The sequence below is a fragment of the Nothoprocta perdicaria genome, unplaced genomic scaffold (genome assembly GCF_003342845.1).
Source record: "Nothoprocta perdicaria isolate Ctin4 unplaced genomic scaffold, notPer1 scaffold_40, whole genome shotgun sequence".
Classification (NCBI taxonomy): domain Eukaryota; kingdom Metazoa; phylum Chordata; class Aves; order Tinamiformes; family Tinamidae; genus Nothoprocta; species Nothoprocta perdicaria.
Genome location: NW_020455644.1, coordinates 707,956 through 724,750, shown reverse-complemented (window position 1 = coordinate 724,750; position 16,795 = coordinate 707,956).

Below are 16,795 nucleotides of genomic sequence, written 5' to 3'. Positions count from 1 at the left end.
AGCCGAGATTTATGTAGTTTACATTTATGCTGAGTTGCAGTGGCCTGAAGAGGGCTGCTTTGCTGCTTGAATAGTTAAAGTATACTTACATCAATCCTTGTCTGCCCCTGGCACTCCAGCAGACCTGTGCATGCTGCCCGAGCACAGAGATTTCAAGGTGGAGCAGAGCAAATATGTTCCAGGAAAGCCATTGTGTTGGGAATATTCCTTGAAGATCAATTCTGCTTCACTCTTTTCCATTGCAGCCTCGAAGAACCAGCTGGACACAGCACTGGCTCTGTTAGATATAGCCACATCTCTTTTGGGGAGCATTTTACAAACACAGTCATGCCCACATACCATTACTGCTAATGGCAGGATGGTTAATCCAGTAGATGAGTGATCCCATATTTCAAAGTCTCATTCACAGGCTGTGGATTAAACTACTGTGGGGTCTTCARAAGATTAAATGGAGGGTAAGCTCCCAACTTGACTTGAGTTTCAGCAGGACAGAGAAGCCTTCCTATTCCTAGTGCATCAGAACATCCCCCATAACCAATAAAATGCCAGGCTAGAACCATTGCGCTGCAGTGAGACTGACTTATGCTGAAGATAAGACAATGTCTCTGAGTTTATTAAAGCTATTGTTTTGGATAGTTTTATAGCCTAACCTTCAGTAAGTGTTATGAACATCATATCCTTTAAGATTACCGGGAGAAGAAATGTATATAAAAGATAGAGTGTCTGATAAGTAATGAAAAGAAAATACTATTTGTGTATCAAGTTTAACATTTAATATATAAGCATGGAACAAACTGCCTTCATATGCTTGCTGTAGTATCTGTGATATGACATAYTTATGGAGGAAAGGGTGTAAAGACGGAGGAAGTTTCCCTGTGAGTATTGCTCCTCAAGGGACATACTACAGGCACACTGCTGTKCAGTTCCCCCTGCTTCGAGCCTCACTGAAGCTGCATACAGACTTAGTGTCCTTTCATACATCCTTAATAGCAGTATTTCAATTTATTGTACGCTAATTAGATAGACCTGTTGGTTGAAGGAGAAGAATCAACACCCAGTAATTACTTCATTGTAAAACGTAATGAGTTTTGGAAACTGACTTACTGTAAAAATTGCAGCATAATAAATAGAAGCCCGTTTTCCAACTATAAACTAGCAGTGAATTCTGTTAGTGTATTTCTTCATGAAACATGTTTATGTGATAGTCTTCCAATTTTATGGCTGGAGTTTATCACCATAAGGTGCATTTCATGACAGCCAAATAACTACATTCAGTTAGACTTGTCACCATGTGCCTTCAGTATCAAGACACATGCTGATTGTATCAAATACTGTTGACTGTCTTAGTGCTGCAAATAGAAAAGATGATTACACTGTTCTCTTTAGATGTGATGTAATATTATTCACCTCACTAAGAACTGAAGGTCAAGGTTGTCTAAGAACATGGGAAAGATCATCTATTGAAAGCTTCATAATGTGATGGTAATACACTAAGAGGCACAGCAGTAGTGTTATGTTAATATAGCTGTGAATTCTTATGCAAGAGGCAGCACATAGTTATTTTACAAATAAAGCAARTGACCCTTTAGTGTATTTATGCAGAAACTAGAACAACTCCGAGAATGTCAGCGCTCTCATATTCTGCATTCATTTCTCGGTATCACAAAGTAAGAATCGTTTACACTCTTGAATGAAATTACAGGTATTAATATATTTCAGGTGTTAATACATGATAAGTGCATTTATGACGGAATGCCACTATCCTCTCCCTGAGCATATGAGAAAATTTGCACAAATAAATGATAATTACGGGATCTACTGGATTAATTTTAAGCAAAAATCTTGCTTAAACTCRTAGGAAAACTTGTAAAGCCATTGGCAACAAGAGTTGTATTGCACACATATAGCAGAAAAGCCTAAACTTTAATCCTGGTGGAAATAGTGAATATGGGCATATTTGGTACACTGTGTAATTTGAAAGGAGAGTTTACTCTTTTTTTTTTAGGAATATATGTTACAAGTTTGCATTCTGCTATGCTGTATATTTGCTGCTCACAGGGGCTGGAGACAAAGGTGTGAATCTGGGCAATCACATATGCCTGGACGGATGCAGTTCCTCACGTGGGATCTCAGATGTGACAACAGTTGAAACTACGGGGGCAGTAAAATTATTCAGACTTCAAAGGCAGGGTGAGACTTATTTCTGGCAGATGAATCTTAAGTAAATGGTCCCCTGCAGAATGAGGGGCACGTGCAAGGTCTGAAGTGCAGGATCCCTGCGAGATGTTGCCCCCCGCCCTGCCTGTGTCTGATTGCCATGGAAACCATCRGCACAATTCCCCCCTTTGCCCTCTGCCTGAGATATTTAGCTCCACGCTGCCCTGGTGCCTGCAGCCCTACGATGGTGAGAACCCCCCTCYCCAGGCACAGAAGTGACATCGGTGCAAGAGGCAGCGGGCGGCAACGGCTTTGAGGCTGCCCTCGCTGCCGTGTGGCAAGAGGAAAATTCTGCTTAACTCTGGCTGTTTAAACCAGCTTTAATGCTGATGTCATATGCACAAACATAATCTGCTTTTAAGAGTCAGATAGTTTAATTTAGGACCACATACGAAAGTATTTTGATAGCTGACATGACATTGAATTGCTTCATGCCAGCAAAGCAGGACAGAAATAAGGTTGTTTAAATGCCTTTTTTTTGACATTTTCATCCTTAACATATGTGGGGTTTAACCTTTGACCTAACCTTTAATTTCTCTTATTTAGGGCACTCAGTTCACAGGTAACATGATCTCTCTAAATCATCTCAGTCTAAAACACCAATATATATTCTTAGCTTCAACCTCATCTTAATGTAATTTAGTTCTGGGAAAACATGGAGAGCATGAGATAATGACAGCTGCTGACATGGTTTTATATCACAAAATATTGTGTTCTGGGATTAATTTTAATGAGGTTTTCATATTTATTTTATTACTTTAATTTTAATTTTTGCATTTTGGTTAATGAGAGTTGTCCCCATAAGAACATATTCACAAATAAAAAGAGATCAGCCTACTAAATAATTTTGATAAAATGACACCCATGACACTGCTGAAGTTTTTGTGGATGTTTACAAATATCAAATAATACACCATGTTCACCCCAGATTTTCATTTTAATAAACAAAGGGAAGTCTGAGGAGGCATTGTATGAGTTTGAAGAAGAGAGCAAGCGAGTGAGGCAGAGAGCCAAGTGAAAGGAATCTCGGAGAGGAGTCAGGAGGTTAAAAGGTTGCAAGGGGAATTATGGCAGTATTTGAGAAATGTGTAGATGAGACATGGTTTAGCAGGTATGGTGACGATGGCTTTATGGTCAAACTTCATGATCTTCAAGGTCTTTTCCAACCATAATGATTCTATGAGCTAGAGCCAAAGACAGAGCTGGGCATTCTGCACCTGAAGTCACTGAGTGCTGTGGGTGCTTGGTTGCCCCATCTCCTGTCCTGTTCCTTATCCCTTCATCTCCTGTGATGGACTCTCAAGCTGCAGTGAAAAGGAGAGGAAAAGAGGTCTCAGAAGCACCCAGTATTCTGTGGCCRTCATGATGAGGAGGAGATTCTCTCTCTATCTGATGAGGGAGTTGTGCTGCATCTATCTGTGCCGAGGCAATGCGAYGTGCTCACTCACTTATTCCATCCTTGGCATCTTGTCAGCAAGATGAGGAAGTGAGCTGGATTCCTCTAGCGGATAGAGCTGCAAAGCTGTTCTTTAAATAGCTACAAGGAGGAGTTCAGTTTTGTCATATAGCTAAGCTGTTATATTTAGACGTCACTAAAAATACCTTTTTTTTTTTTTTTTTTTTTTAATAGCAGAAGTATTCCACTCAGGCTATGTTTGTTCCCAAACAATATTGAAGAGTTCAGATTCTTCTTGTAAAATAGCTGGTGATCAGAACTTGTTTGTTTTATCTTTTTTAACTGAAAGAAAATGGGGACAGGAATAAAATTAAAGAAAATATATACTCTAAAACTAATAACCCGATGCATAATAATCAGCATATTGTTCTGATTATTTTGTCCTATCTCTCAGTTTTCAAAGAGCCTAGGTAAAACTCTCCAGGCCTTATTACTGAACGTGTATAGTATTGTCTCCTAAATTCCTTGTAACTATTCAAATAGAGACTGGAAAAGACAAATTGCCTATCACTCCAAAGTCTTAAAACAAAACAAAAGGCACCATATTGCCACATTAGGGACACATTTGGTGCCTGCTGCTGCTATTATATATGTCATTTCAGTCCTGCCGTTAGCTATAAACTACATCTTTTCTTTTTCCAGAGAGAAATAAGAGATGCCTGAAGGGAAGCAAGAATGGAAAGCATCCTTAAAATGACTGATTTACAATTGGTAAGGAGATACAATATGAAAATTATAGCTTTCTTAGTGTGTCACGTCATGAGTTTGCACAATGCTCTTTCTTTAAAAGCTCCCCCACAGGCCCTGTGTGGGCTCAGAGGACAGCAGGGCACGGAAGCAGCCACGTGCCAGGCCGAGGTCCCAGCTTGATGTGAGAAGTTCCTTCTCTAGAAGGACATCCCTAGGTTAGATTCCTCCGTCTAGTCCCTTCTGTAACCTACAGCRTGCCTCAACATACCCTTCTGCAGTACATCTGAAGTTAAGAAACACAATGGAGATCCCAAAAATATGAATTGGTAGAGAGAAAAAGACCCTCCATCATGATTCAAACTAGACAGAGGATGTTTCAGAAGATGGGGAAACTCTTTAACTAAAGATTCCAGTGAATACATGAAAGTCAATGCCTATTTTATGTGGCCATAAAAAACAAAYACCCAGCTACTGCAAACCAGAATTTTATTTTTAGGCTCTTAGCATGGAGTTAACATGTCTTACCTCCAGTGGAACCTCATTTCTGCCCTATAGGTATTAAATAGGGTATGTTGCTGCAGCCTCTAAATTGCAGTATAAGACTCCAGAGTATAATAACAAAGCCTTCACTCTACCTGCAAGGTAAATATGGAAATATGTACATTTTATAGTGTAAAAAAATACATAGTTGTTCTTGTTCTTACAGTAAAAACTGGTAATGTCTAGGAGCCTGGCTCAAAACTGTCAGTGACTGGAAGCCAAGTGCCTGGATCTCAGGCAGAAATTGGGTCTGACCTGTTTGTTCCTTCAAACCTAAGGCATTTCTGTGAGCRTGCAGAGGAAGAGCTTCCTTTCTCTCTTCCTTCTCTCTGGGTAGATTGTAAGTGATTTTTAGGAAAGATCTACAACATTATCCGGAGAAAAGATACTCCAACAAACATTCACCATCTCAGTAATTCTCTTCTGGGGAAATAAAATATGCTAAAAATATTTTCTGTAAAGGTTAGATGCATGTTTTAAATGGGGATTGTAGCATCCTTCCAGATCAAAGGAAGGAGGTTGTGTTTGTACTATCACATATAATATCCACCAAAACACTTGTACTCCATAAATTTATAACGTCTTTTCATTACATTTTACATTTTTGCTGTCTGTAATTTACTACAGCATGGCATTGCATATTTTACTTAGGTGCTTTATGAAAAAGTACCTCCATATGCTTTCTGTTTGTTACCTGATCATCTAATTCTATATCTTCCAGTTCTTATATTGCCAGAAATTATAAATATTCTTTAGCCTATTTTTTCTCCACCTCTATGCAAGTTCTTCCATTTTTTTGACCATCCTGCTATTCTGTACAATCAAGGGGAGGAGTAAAAAATTGCAAACAGACAGTATGGGCACACTGTGGATTTATATCCTGACATAATTTGTTCTTTTATGGTCACAGTTCCAGTCTTAATAATTCATCTTATTCTATTTGTCTTTTTGCTCGTCTGTAGTCACTGCACTAATATTTAATAAGAAATACCCACATTTACTCCAGGATTTCTTTCCAGAGGGGCAGTAGGTCACACAGAGACAAACCTTGTGAATGCACAGTCAGTATTCTTTTTTTCCAAGTATCTTCTGATTTGCTTATCAATTCTGAGTTTCACATGCAGTTTTTTTCATTCAGTCACTGAGGACTGTGAAATACTTTCCTAACTTTCACAGCCTCTTTTAAACATTCTAAATTCTAAYTTATTAATTTAGAATTCACTGCTTTCCAAATAATTTCTAAATAGTACAGAATAAGGAACTCCCATATGTAAAACTTCTTCCCCGATGGAACTGCAATTTATTTCTTGTCTTTATTAGACAATAATATTTAATTAGTCATTAATTCCTCAGGATTTTCCCTCTTACCAAATCATCATTTTTAATAGCTAAAATGTGGATAGAACTACKAAGTTACCCTGTGAGTTCAAAAACTAGCACTGCTTTAGGGAATCCCTCATATATGAGGCTAGTCTCATATATGAGACTATGAGAGTCTTGGAGACTCTCATTGTCTCCAAAAAGAAAATTTGGCTTGTATCTGTAAGTGAGCAACTCCATAGAGCTTCATCAATGAACAACACAGTGATAAACACCCTGGTTTCACATTTCCCCAACACATGCTAGGATTCTTGTTTAAAAGTCTTTCTTGTGGACTTGTTTTGAGAAATAATCCCTGATGCAGTAACCAAAGAACATAAAACAGGGTGACACTTCAACTGGTGTGTCTGCAGCTTTAATTTGTATTTCATAAGCYAGTTTTTGTTATGTTTATTAAGTTCAGTTGACTTTTAAAAGAGCACCCACTGAGTTTTATGAAAATGCAAATTGTATGTCTACTTGGGATAGAATAAAACTCTGAATTACAATGACAATAAAGAGGTAGTTATAGTTTTAATAATCAATTAACATACAATTATTCTGATTAGTACTTGAGATGAAGTGACTAATTAAATATTTCTTTACACAGGGAATATAGGAACTACTTTTTTTTTCCAGGAGGAAGATTGAGCCTTGGACTCTAGCAAAAGGTAGCTGAATGTACATCAACACATGAAATAATGCCAGGGAATTTATTTGCTATTTATTATATTTAGATTTGTTGCCTGAATGAAAGATTGCAGGTCCAAGATCCTCACTCCAGCAATAATCATTTAATCTGTACTAGTTAATGAACGACAAACTGGAAATCAGAGCTATTTCTTAAACTATCCATAAGTTTGAGATAAATATCTTCAGTTTTCCCATGGGCAAAGTGGGAATGATAGAGGGGTATGACCTATAGAGGGGTACTATCATAACATTCTTGGAGACATGTAAATGGAAGCTACACATGCAAAATGCCGGTAGTCTGAGAAGTAAGTGTGATTTAACAAGTAACACAGGGGATAGAAAATCAAAATATCTGAACTGTTTTTCTAGCTTTGTTGTTAATCAGGTGTATGATCTCGGGCAGCGTCAGGTAGCAATTACATGTGAGACTTTCCCAACAGAATGTTAAACTGCACTGTTAAATGATCTATGCTCTTTCAGTGCTGTATCTAAAGCGACAGCAGAAATTGTATGGTTTACTGAAGTGCTCATAAATGTTTTAATATCTTCGGATATATGTTCACCAATTGACATTTTGAGCTGGTTTATTTTCAGTACATTACCAAAATGAAACCTCCAATATTTTCCCATGCTTATTTGCTCCTCAGAGCATCTATGTTTGCCTTGCTGTTTTCCCCTGAGGAAGTTTGCCTTGTGTACTCATTTGAATTWTCTAGCCTTTTAATCTACATGTATTTAAATAAAAACTCTTTTGATTGTTAGTTCGCTGATTTTCCTTGCATTAAAAAAGCCCGAGGTTTTTCTCATTGAAGTCATTGTTCTAACACAGTAAGAAAATTTCAACATCTAGAAAACTTAAGACTTAAAAGGAATGAATTATTGTGTTCATGAAAATAATATAAGATACTAGTTCTGACCATAGCTCTAAGACAGTAGTGTAAGAAGCCAAGCAAATTTAAGGAGTCACAAAATCTAAGAGTGTAGGTGGGCAACAGAGAATTAAGAGTCAGGAAGAATACCAATAGAGATTTCAGAGCCCTAGAGAGAACTTGCAGGGCAAAGCTTCTCTGGAGATGGGAGAGTCCAGAAGCAGGGAGATTGTGCCAAAGTAAATAATTCTGAAGGAAAACAGCAGGGAACAACCAGAGAAACATTTGTTATAACTTCCTCTCCTTTTAAAATTTGGAAGACAAAGAAAGCTTGACTTGAGCCTTTGGTTTGCCAAGACTTTCAGACCTTGCACATTTTGCAGATCATTTAAGTCATAAAGTCTACAGAAGTTCCCCTAAGCCTTTCTGGCCCGCCAGTGCCTTGGCATTGGTGTCAGTGTTCAGAATGTAGTAAAGTATGAAATAACCAAGCGCAGGGCAGCAGCAGGGGAAGAAAACATTTTTAGTGGATAGTGTTTGCTTCCCCAGAAAGTGAAAAACAGACTTAGTCATTCAAGCATTTGGATCTCTGCAAGGAAAAAAACTCACAGATCTCAAAGTATCCTCAAAGGACTTCATGGTACTTATGGTTCCTCTTTTTCCCCCTGACAGCACTTAGCAAAAACTATATTTTCCAAAGCCTCCTGACCAGCTGATRGCCCTTTATTCTTTTATAGAAATATCTTGCCATGCAGGGCTTAAACCAGCAAACAGGGTTATCCCTGGTTCCAGTAGCTGCCCTCCAGCTTGCATAGGAGCTGGTGCCCAGGAACCTCTCTTCCCTACAGCTCACCGAGGGCTCTCCCGACACAGACAGTTTGACCTACTTTATAACAAAAGCTTCAGTCACAAAGTTTAAAGAAGTCCTAAACATATTTAAAAAATGGATGACAAAGTGGATTCTTTTTTTTTTTTTTTTTTTTTTTACAAATTTCAGTAATCACCGCTTAACCTGAAGGAGCAGCAGAAATTGCCTGATGTGCTTTAGGTACCAACTGAAAGTACCCATCTAGAGACTCCCATACTTCTGCCTTTCGTGTGACCAAATGAAAGAAAAAAAAAAAGTACATTTTTTTTCCAGTTTTAAGCTTTTCATGTTTTCTTCTCCTTTTGTCCTTGTTGTCTCCTTTTGTTCATGTCTTCTCTATGAAATCAGAGATGCTTTAAAAAGCTATGAAGAAAAAAGAAAACTAAGGGAAACATTAAAAATGGATACTAAAGAAAATAAAAGAGGAAGGAACAAAATTCCAATATTTAAACCCTTAAATTTTCCATTTTGAATAACAGATTTTTTTTTAAATTAAGAAGGCAAAATATTCATTTTCATTTTGAAAACAAATACACAATTTTAATTGTGGAGAAAATGTTGTAGACAGAATATTGTAAATATAACATGGAAAATTCAAAATAAGCATGTGTGAGAGGAAATGATAGTTCTGTAATACACATTTATTTTGTAACAGATACAGCTTTTCACTCAGATTTTATTTAAGATTGAAACTAAATTCTGCTATTATGGAAGTCACTAAGTGTCATGATATGATGAATATATCTCCTAGTCTCTAATCTCTGGAATATAAAGTGGGAAAAAATCCATTATGTACCTAACCTCTCTGTTCTGTAGCAACCTGCACATTTTTGTTGTTTCAGAAGCATCAAATATGTATAGCAGGTGCCATCTTCTGGCAATGTAATTTTTTGAAATGAGCACTAATCTTATACAGTTTAAGTGCAATATACTATAATGAACTTTTTAAAAAGTATGTTTGAATGCTGCTTAACACGAAATAAAATGATGCATTCCTGAAGTCTAATGGAAAGCAGTAGCAGTTAGAAATATTAGGCAAATGTTTTGCTTTTCACTTGACAGTTCCTAGTAGCCTAGGATAACTCTAAACTTAAATCATATAAATGCAACTTTAAAATTTTGATTTAACACTGATATCTCAGTACATAGGCATGACAAAATTCGCAGGCATGGGTTGAATTCTTCCTTTGACCAACCAGTAAAAGTGGAAAAAGAAGACCAGCTTTTGGACTCAGAAAGACGTTGTAAACTTTCCTTCAAATTATTTTGTAGTTACACAAAAAAGAAGCAGGAGTCACAAAATGTAACAGTTTTAAAGAGAGAGAGAGAGAGATGTCAAATGTAGCACAAAMATCTAGTACAAAAGCACAGAAAAGAATACAGAATCAAAGTGAATAAACTATAAATAGTTTTTAACTAATTTGGGTATATTTAAAATATTTAATTGCATTTCCCAAACAATTATTTAATTCCTCTGGATTCTTCTGTGAAATGATCTAGAATGAAGGAGTAGATGATCCCCAAAAGGTGATGCTAAAATGTGCTCATAGGACATAGGACCCTCACAGCCTCTGGAGTGATCTGGTCTGGAAAAGGGGCTTTCCACTGTGGTCTGGCACRGTAGTGGCAGAATATTGAAGCTGAAAAGGGAACAGGAACACAGTTTCCTTTTCCTGAAACTGAGACCAGGATGAGCATCTGTTTATGAGAGCTGTCAGCTCTGACAGATGTATGCTCTTACCCCCAAATATTCTCTATTACAGACCAGCAAGAAGCCTCGGGGCTCTATCCTGGGAAGTGAAGCAGCTGGCCCAAAGCGGAATGAAAAGCCAGRGGGCTTGAAGACACCTGGTCACAGGGAAAATCCCTAGGACACTGGAAAGATGTTGGTAACTGTGAGATAGAAAGGTTTTAGCATCTGTACCTTGATTACAGCCCTGTGGCTACAGCCCTGATAGCTGATGACTCTCGGCCTTGTGAACTRTTGTGTTGGTGCCTGTCCATAAAATAGCCCCTGAGGACACTGTGCTCGTGGGAATCTGGCTTGTAAGAAATGCTCAACCAGGAGAGTCTCTAAAATATAGCAGGAGAGCCCTGTCATTGCACAGAGAAAACAAATCTGAGGGGACCAGCATGAAACATGTATTTCAGGATCTCTGTAAGACTATGTGCTTATGCTTACCGTGAGCAGGAACCTGTGTCTCTGTCAGCTGTTGTAAGTTTTACTATTTGTATTTAATTTTAGTAACAAACTCAGCAATGTGCTTGTTTTTCAAAGTTATACCCTCGGTGATGATTCGTGAAGGTCTTCAGTGCTCAGCCCTGCTTTGTGCAGGCCTCTCTTTTGTCTGATTTTCATGCAATGCCGCTTGSGTGTTTCTGGCCTGTTTTGCTGATGCAGCTGCATGGGGAGCAGGAGCTGTAGCCAGGGCTGAGCTTCCCATTGTTGCTTGTGTGGGAGCCGCAGGTCGGGCCCCGCTGGCATCCCAGCCCGCCGCGGCGCTCCGGCAAGCGTGCGTGGCCCTTCCCTCGGCGCGGCGCGGGCCCTAATTGCTCGGCGTATGAGGCTCCTTTTCACAAGCGCTTTGGCGCTTACTGAGGCATGCGGACGCAGCGYGTTGGCCCCGTTGGCAGTGGCGGCCCCGCTGCCGCCTCCCTGCCCCATTGCACAGGAGCCCCACCGTCGCCGGCCCTTCCCAACCCTCGCGCCGCGCTGCCGTGGCAGCGCCGCAGCCGCCATCGCTGCGCCCGTGTCTGGGGAGGCTTAGGAGGGTGCAATCCTTTCGCATCACGTTGTTCCTAGAGAAAGGAGTGGGGGGAAGCTCCRACACTGTGGGAGCAGATTCTTGGCACAGCGTGAGGTTGTTTGGCAGGGCAAGCCTGGAGCAAGCCTGGCTTCTGGCTGTCCTGCCTGATGGGAACAAGGGGCTCTTTCCCGTTCGTTTCTTGTCTGCCTGATCCAACRTTCCCTTATAATTTCTTTTTCTCTTTTGAAATAGTTACTGCTGAGCTTCTAATTCCAAATGAGAAATAAATTAACACTCRGAAACTGCTGCCCCTGAGGCAGGGAATGTATAAACTGTTTTTTTTTTCTCCTGAAGGATTTAACTTGGAAACTGGAGTGTGGCTGTTGTGATTGTCTAAAACCCCTGAAAGTGATGGTGATTTGCATTAATTAAATATGCAGATATGAGACAAACATCAAATTGGCCTCAGCATAAACAGTTTTCCTCCCACACTTACAAGTGGTGCAGGAGTTTGGAAGGGATCTAATTCATCCTGAGAGCAGAGGAAGTCCCCCTGGGCTGCTCTTGCTATTAGTAATTTTGACACTTGGGAGATTTTGTATTTAATACACTTCTAGGTTACTTCATTTCTATTTTCTTTAACGACATTTGCAGCAAAACAAATTTTAGCATGACTGATACAGAAATTTGGAAAAAAATAGGGTAATACTAAGCAGTCATATTACCTTTAACATGCAAAATGTGGGATTTTTGTAGGTGGAAAGTGAGCTTGTGGTTTATAAGGGGCATCATATTAGAGAAAAGTATTTCTAGGTAACATGCAAGAATCCAGTTTGCATCCTTTACTTTTAGAAAAGGAACATATTAGTAGGTCTTAAGAAATTAGTATGTAAGGTCTGTTTTCAGCCATAGTAGAGAATGTGTGAATCAGGAAAATTCTATAATAGCAATATTAGTTCATTTCTGGAGACCCTTGGACAACGGAACAAAATTAATAAAGAATGAATTCATATCTAAATATCTCAATGGATTTACTATAGGTTCTCAGAGAGCTCAGAAAATGCAAACCTGATATGGTCCTAGATCACACCTCAGTTTTACTCCATTTTTTTTTCCTGATAGGTCTTACACTCTCCCCCTGCTACTGAGTCCGTGATGTACTTCCCCACAGCTGCCCAGAGGCCATTTTTTGGCATTGTGTGGCTTATCTTACACCTGTGTCGGGCTTGCTATTCTATAGTTGTKCAGGGGCTGCACAAAATCTGGATCTTTCATCAGCTTCTGTGGGGTCACTACTTCCAGACTGCTCATGTGCCCTTCCAATATCTCTTGCGATGTAAATCTGTCTTAATGACTGAGTGGTATTTGATCACTAGCTTAACTTTTTGACTAATGCATTTTTCTCTGGAGATCCATTTTGACAACTCCATATTTATTCAGCTGAGCTTTGCACTTGCCTTCCTTCCTGTTGATATTCATTATTTGAGGGCATGCTTACAGCACAGAGCCCTACACAGTTGCTCTGATCACTTCTTCACCTGCAGATTGCTGTAAACTTTACATATTGGTTTATTTTGATTAGCTGCACATTCATGTGGTATTTTATTATCTCCTCTGAGTGGAAATTTTAGAACCCAAATACAAATTCTATCTTTTTTTTTGATTTCTTTTGTCTGTACAGTTCATTAGAGCATATTCATTAGATAAGGAAAATGTTTCAGATATTAGCTTGGCTCCATTCRCATGATGATTCTAACTCCAAATAATATGAAGGAGAAATTTTACATTTAACACAGAGTACAAAWGAAAACAAACATATATTCCATGTTTATTTGACTGTATTATTCAACATTACAAAAACTCCTAACTCTTTTATTTAACTTTGCTGTTTCAGAGGCTGGTCATTTTTCTTACACAGTTTTTTGCACAGCAAACCATGCGATTAAATCATTTAATACCATAAAACCAAGGTAGAAATTCTGCCTACATTTTGTTCAAAGCTGTCACATTTCAAAATGTGAGGACAAACTCAGGTAGGTTTTTTAAATTGTCTACTTTGTGTAGATTTTTTTATGCCTTATTTATCTCAAGTTAGTCGCTCTGTATCAACATTCTGAAATCTTCCCATTACACCAATGGTGGAATCAGGGAAGTCCTGATAGTGTGTCCTATTTCATAAACCTCTCAAAATGAGAAATTCATGAGGTAAAAAGGAATGAAGACCTAGGTACGGCAGGAATGGATGTGATGGACGCTAGGTTGTATCAAGTTGTATGAGTGAATTGCTTAATCTTGGCAAAGTACCTGCTTAGGTACAAAGGAGCTAGTAATAAAAACTTGGAGGCAGAGCTGCTCTGAATTAATATGACTATTTCGAAAGGTTGCTGTGAAAGGGGAAGCAGGAAAAGCTCCTGCTGATGTATTGGTCAAAGAGCTAGCTCCCTAAGTGGGGCCTGGATGCTCTGGGCATGCACTGAAGGAGTTTGGTGCTAGGGGTCCCATGCTGACACAGGATGGGCAATAAAGGAGAGGGAGAGCAGCTGGGAAATCACTAGTGAAGGAGTTTAGAAGAGCTGTCCTAAAGAAGTGGTAGCCTATGTTGAGAATTTAAGAAATTGAATTGAGTGTTAAGGACAGTGAGTGCCTTAGGCATGGGAAATGCTTGGGGAAAAAAATATAGTCCAAAAGTCTGATCATAGGTAAATAAGAAGGGGATAAGATGACAAAAGGCTTAGTGGCCCTAGCTAGGCTTATCATGACAAAGAAAGTAGACAGAGGACTGGGGGGTTTGTTTTGGATGTTTCAATTCTTAACGCTCTGTTGCTCTCATTGTCTTGAGAGGGAACAGTGGTCAACATTCATGGGTATTTTGTAGTTTAGGTCCCAGTAGAGCTAATACCTCACATTAGGGGTCAAAAACACTTGGCATTTTAGCAGGGGCCTAAAGTGACATATAACATCTGCATACAGCATTGCTGAAATTGCTAATAAATGAATTCCAGAGGCAACCTTCCATTTGTGGGATGCTTCTGCTGCACAGAAAAGATATACTTTATCAGGCTAACTTGTCAGTGGCCTGAAAAGTTGAAGGACTTGAGCTGCAAGTCCTTCAACTACCTGCACTCCAGTCATTTTGTGCTTTGTATTCCCTAGTCATTTGGCTATTTTTTACTGTGATTTCTACCTCTTACTATTCCCCAAAGCATCTCGGGAGCTGGAATATTATCTGAGCAGAAATGGCACCTTGTCACTTCTCATCATAAAATGTTCCATCAAGAGTCAAGTATCAGAAATGACAGAGTATACCAACCTAAGGTACTTCTCTTTGAATTCTCTTTTTTATATTATGTTTGAATAATTTTAGGAATTCATAAGAGTGGTCTTGAGCAGTATTTTGCTGTGTAGAAGGCACACAAGGTCAAACTGTAAGTGAGCTTGCCATGTATTCCCCTGAATATCTGCTAAGGGTGGATACACAGAGGGTGAGTAAACAGGGGGAGTAGGCCTGAGGGTGAGTAAACAGGGGGAGTAGGCCTGAATGTTAACACACATTAAAAAGTCAATTTAGGAGTGATTAAATTTAATCAGAATTGCATAAATTATTGAAACTCCTAGAGGTTACAGAGAAATGCCCTTATTTTGCTTTACATTTCCCCAAACTTTTAAAATATTTTTGTGAAATATTATTGAAAGTAGGTTGAATTTTTGTGAGTTATGCAATCAGAAGGAAAAGATGTTCTTTGCTTAGGACCTGTCCTGCAATATTTGAGAGATGTTGCTGTCCCTTCTTTGTAGCAATGCCATTTCTGTCAATTCCATCCAAATGTCTGTCTTCAGGGTTTGTCTATACAGACAGTTGAGGGCACACCAAGTCAAACTCCAAACTGTATTGCCGTCTCTTTCCCTGAATCTACACTGAGCAGGATATAGGGTTAAGAGTGATTTGGACATCTTCCAAGCCTGCCTGGATCTGATCCTGTGCCACTTGCTCTAGAGCAGGAGGATTGGATTAGATGATCTTTTGAGGTCCCTTCCAACTTCCACCGTTCTGTGATTTTTGCAGATACCAGTAGTCTTGGCAGAGACTGGAAATTTTAAAATGCATCAACTGTGTTATCATTTACTATCAAAACTGCAAGTACTGTGAATTTGCTATGATAGCAATATGCTCTATTGCTATGAATATTTGAGAGCTACTTGAAGAGTCAGACATCAGTCTGGTGTTTCTGGAGTTAAAGACATATTTGCATTTTAATAATCTTCATGAGTTTTTGAACTGCTGGTGTTTGAAGAAAAAGGTCTTGATGCTAACAACAACAACAACAAMAAAGGTGTCTGTTAAGAGTAGCCTTAAGTGGTAGTGCAGGCATGAGATTCCTCAGTGAGGAGAGATGACGACCGCAGTTTAGGACAGGCGGATCTTAAGATATGCAAGTTACTCTGTTTATTATTGTCTAGGCAGCTAGGCTGTGTGAAAGGAGCATAATCATGGACTCAAGTTTCTGTTCGCTACATTAGGAAAATAGCTATGCATAAATCTGGAGGCTTATAGAGACCCCTTTTTGTTGGGAGTTCAGCCTAACTCCCACTGCTTTTATCCTAGCTAATCCTATCGCAGCTTTTTTGGAACATGTCTCTAGGCAGTGTCCTTAGCTGGAGCATACTTTGTTACTTCTGCAGAAGGTACCAAAATATAATTTCTGGTCTGGAGCCATCTGGTCCAAATTCTACATCTTTCAAAAACTGTGCCGTGATGACCCCAGCGCCTTTGATTCTTCTGGTACTCTAAAAGGGAGTTTGACACTGTGCCCAGTGAACCATAATGAACTCTTTAATAAAATATGCAGTGGAGAACTTAATGTTGGGCTTCACTGTGTATTACGGCCCTGCCAGCTTCACAGTGTGCCGGACCTTTTTTTTTTTTTTTTAATTAATAGACTATATTAAAAGAAAATGGAGAGCATATACATTCACAACCATCACCACAGGAAATCTGAGCAAAAGGCAGGCTAGCTTGGTGTGTGTCTCTGGATTTAAAACTAGGATATATCCTTTAGAGAGGTGTTCATGTGCTTTAATCCATGTTGGACCCATGGAATTTCTGAGACTGAATTGCAGCTTCCTAACTCTTTAGTGGGATATAATAAAATCTTCATGCTGAGGCAACCTTCTTGCTTAATAGCATGGTAGGAGAGACTCCATTATGTATTAAATCTATCTTTGTCTCTGTGGAAACATTCATTTTAAAGTAGCATTTTAATCATGGCTGCAGCCTGCAGGGGAAAGGGAAGACACCTAGAGCTCAATGATGCATGTCCAGCTACCAAAAGGGATGCTTTATTAACTTTGATTTACA